At 36.4% G+C, this 4,584-nt stretch overlaps 1 non-coding gene across 1 annotated transcript; it reads left to right on the top strand.

The window, feature by feature from the left end:
* Positions 1-224: 224 nt before the first annotated feature.
* On the top strand, positions 225-331 carry LOC111547245. The gene has a single exon (XR_002733066.1). It is a non-coding gene; the product is annotated as a U6 spliceosomal RNA (small nuclear RNA).
* The last annotated feature ends 4,253 nt before the right edge of the window (positions 332-4,584 follow it).

Raw genomic sequence — 4,584 nt, 5'->3', positions numbered from 1 at the left:
GCTGTGTGACCTTGGTCAAATTGCTTAGCTTCTCTGTGATTCCATTTCCCTCAAATGTAAAAAGAACATGATAAGATCTTCTTCTTTGTAGAGTTGCTGTGAAAATTAAATGACGTACCACTCTTAAAGAGCCAGAACACTGCCTGACATAACAGGTACATAATTCATGTTAGCATGGTTGCTATTTTGAAAATACTATCATGTAGCATTTAAAAAGATTAGAGATGCTCGCTTTGGCAGCACATATGTTAAAATTGAAACAATACAGAGAAGACTAGTATGGTCCTTGCACAAGGATGATGTACAAATTCATGAAGCATTCCATATTTTTACAAGGGATGTGAAGGACCTCTTCAAGGAAAACTACAAACCACTGCTCAAGGAAATAAGCAACAACACAAACAAATGGAAAAATATTCCACACTCACGGATAGGAAGAATCAAAATCATGAAAATGGCCATACTGCCCAAAGTAATTTATAGATTCAATGCTATCCGCATCAAGCTACAATTGACTTTCTTCACAGAATTGGAAAAAACTATTTTAAACTTCATATAGAACCAAAAAAGAGCCCACAATCCTAAGCAAAAAGAACAAAGCTGAAGGCATTACACTACGTGACTTCAAACTATACTAAGAGGTTATAGTAACCAAAACATCATGGTACTAGTATATAAACAGACACATAGTCCAATGGAACAGAGTAGATAACTCAGAAATAAGACTGCACATGTACAACCATCTGATCTTTGACAAACCTGACAAAAACAAGAAATGGGGAAAGGATTCCCTATTTAATAAATGGTGCCGGGAGAACTGGCTAGCCATATGCAGAAAACTGAAACTGGACCCCTTCCTTATACTTTATGAAAAAATTAACCCAAGATGGATTAAAGACTTGAATGTGAAACCCAAAACTATAAAAACCCTAGAAGAAAATCTAGTCAATACCATTCGGGACATAGGCATGGGCAAGGATTTCGTGATGAAAACGCCAAAAGCAAAAGGAAAAACTTTTTCCTTTTATGAAAAAATTAACCCAAGATGGATTAAAGACTTGAATGTGAAACCCAAAACTATAAAAATCCTAGAAGAAAATCTAGTCAATATCATTCAGGACATAGGCATGGGCAAGGATTTCGTGATGAAAACGCCAAAAACAAAAGGAAAAAACTCACAAATGGGATCTAATTAAACTAAAGAGCTTCTGCACAGCAAAAGAAACTATCATCAGAGTGAACAGACAACCTGCAGAATGGGAGAAAAATTTTGCAATCTATTCATCTGACAAAGGTTTAATACCCAGAGTCTATAGGGAACTTAAACAAATTTACAAGAAAAAAAATATTAAAAAGTGGGCAAAGGACATGAAAAGACACTTCTCAAAAGACGACATTTATTTAGCCAACAAACATATGAAAAAAAGCTCAGCATCACTGATCATCAGAGAAATGTAAATAAAAACCACAATGAGATACCATTTCATGCCAGTCAGAATAGCTATTACTAAAAAGTCAAAAAACAGATGCCGGTCAGGTTGCAGAAAAAAAAGAATGCTTTTACACTGTTGGTTCAATCATTGTAGAAGACAGTGTGGCTATTCCTCAAAGATCTAGAGGCAGAAATATCATTTGACCCAGCAATCCCATTACGAGATATATATAGCCAAAGGAATATAAGCCATGCTGTTATAACATAAGTTTATGTTCATTACAGCACTATTCACAATAGCAAAGACATGGGATCAACCCAAATGCCCATCAATGATAGATTGGATTAAAAAAATATGGCATATATACACCATGGAATACTATGCAGTCAAAAAAAGAAATGAGATCATGTCCTTTGCAGGGACATGGATGGAGCTGGAAGCCATTATCCTCAGCAAACAAACCAAACACCACATGTTCTCACTTATAAGTGGGGACTAAATGATGAACACATATGGACAGGAACATGGGAGGGAACTACACACATTGGGGCCTATTGAGGGTGGGGTAAGGGGAAGGAGAGCATTAGGAAGAACAGCTAAGGGATGCTGGGGTTAATATCTAGGTGATGGGTTGATCTGTGCAGCAAACCACCATGGCACATGTTTATCTGTATAACAAACCTGCATGTCCTACACATGTATCCCAGAACTTAAAATAAAAGTTGAAGGGAAAAAAAAAGACTAGGATCCAGCTATAGCTCCTCCCATGGAAAACTTTCTAAAGTATACTGTGAGGCAATAAAATGTTGCAAAACAATATGTAAAGGATGATCCTCTTAATTTTTGGAGTTCATGTAGGCAGATGTGCATCTGTATGTATACAAATGCATAGAAGACAGTGTGGAAGGGCCAGGCAATAGCAACAATCATCTCTAGAGAAGGGAATGAGGAATCTGATAACAGGAAGACCTGAAAGGAGATCTTCACTTTCTTCCTCTCTATATCTCTACATTTGGGGAGTTGTTTTACATACGTCTACATGTTTGTAAAACATATATCTACAAACATATACCTATATAAGTTTGTAACACAACTCATTCATATATATATATATACTTTTAAATATATGTACTTTTGAAAATAAGTAGATAAGTAAAGGATCAACAAGAACAGTGAAAAGAAGTCTGAACACATGAATGTTTGCAGTGTTTAAAAAATCTGTTTCCAAGGAAAGGAGATGTAGGAATTCTCTGTTTATTAAGGTCAAGGGTCTAACACAAGGACAGGACTACGATGAGTCAGATGAGGTGCTGAGTACAAAAAACTTTAACAGGCACCCACCTTTAGGGCCATGACATGCACAACCCTTAGGCTTAGCACTGATCTAACTTTATATTGAAAATGTCACCAAAGTCAAAGCACCTGCTTCTTAGCAGCCAGTATTGCACAAAGCTTTTGCTCTGACCATGTAGTATAGATTTCTTTCTCTCCTCACCTTTTTTACAAGACAAAAAATAGTAATAATAACAATTTATTTTTAACATCTGGAGTTTCAGTCTAAGGTATCTCATGTACAGTCTCCCAGAATGCAGACTGAACAGGTCTCTCTCCCTCCTTATTCAGTCTTCCCTTTAGGGATGCCATTCTGAGAAAAGAAAGGTGATTGTTTAGGGGTAGAAGAAGAGTTTCTATGAGTCTTTTAAAGTACTTGAGTACTGAGATTTGGACTCTCAAATGGTTTGACAGGAAATTTACCCTCTTTCTTTAGCTAGTGTGGTATCAGCATAATAATTTGTAAAATTAGCTGGCATTAGGAATGCAGTAGGACATTGGCCCAGTGTGAAATGCAATAACCAAAACTAGATGATATTTGCCTGAAATGCCCCACTATGCCCCTACTGGTTGTTTATGGCAGATATCCACTTTGATTAATCAGTAACCATGCCTTACTGTTTATAAATAACTTTGAATATTATCCCTGGGACAAACTAAAACTATGGTTCAATGAATCGTATCATGCTCAGTCTACTAGTTGAGCTGATACCTATAGATATTAAAAATGGTATTTTAGTCCTCTTAACTGGGTGGCAGCTTTGAATGATAGCTAACCACTAGCTGGCAAAAGTCCCCAAATATGATACACTGAATCATCTCCCCCAAAATCATGCATTTTTCAAGTGTAGGCATTCATTACCCAAGGAAAATTGTTCCCAGATAAAGGCCACATGAAGTGGTATAAAAAGAGACCAAAATTTCGTAATAAATGAGAGGGAATGGAAAAGTGATTGGGGTTTTATTTTACAAAATGAAATTTTTAAAAAATAAAATTACTTCCATTTTTATTTTATAATTTACAAAATTTAAGTTATAATTACCTTCTAAATTATTAGGAAAAAAAGAATCAGCTTTTCACTGTATTTAAAGAAACAAAATTTGTCTAATAAATTGAATGGAAGTGAATACCACAGCCTTCATTTCAAGACAGTTTATCTGAGTGTTTTGTAAAAATAGGGCATTTAACAATTTTTTCCCAAGGGCATCTCTTAATCCTTTGATAGCCAAATCATTCCGTTTTGAAATATTATAATTATTGTGTGTTTTGTTTTGTTTTATTTGTTAGCTGACCTACTCTCTGATCAATAGATCTGCGTAGGGAATCAAGCAGTTCTCTAAACATCATTTTCATTGATTTCATTAAATTTTGCGGCAGTAAGTAGAATTCTAAGACAGCTCCCAAGATTCCTGGCCCCTGGTGTACATGAACTGTATAATTTCCTCCTCATGAGTGAGAGTGGGGACTGTACATATGACAGGATAGTCATACCTGTAATATGTCATTCTTTTTATAAGTCTCCGTTGTAGCCAACTGGCGTGAGCTCCTCTCGTCGGCCTTGGAGAAGCAATCTGCCATGTGTGAACTGCTAATACAGTTTGGATATTTGTCCTCTCCAAATCTCATGTTGAAATTTGATCTCCAGTGTTGAAGTTTGGACCTAATGGGAGGTGTTTTGGTCATGGGGACAGATGCCCCATGAATTGCTTGGTGCCATTCTCCCAGTAATGAGTTCTTACCCTATTAGTTACCCCAATATCTGATTGTTAAAAAGAGCCTGCCACCTCTTCCTCCTTCTCTCTTGCTCCCTCTCTCACC

The sequence above is a fragment of the Piliocolobus tephrosceles genome, chromosome 4, assembly GCF_002776525.5.
Source record: "Piliocolobus tephrosceles isolate RC106 chromosome 4, ASM277652v3, whole genome shotgun sequence".
Taxonomy (NCBI): Eukaryota; Metazoa; Chordata; class Mammalia; order Primates; family Cercopithecidae; genus Piliocolobus; species Piliocolobus tephrosceles.
Note: the sequence above shows the minus strand (reverse complement) of the source record. Positions and strands in the feature narration are given on the sequence as shown.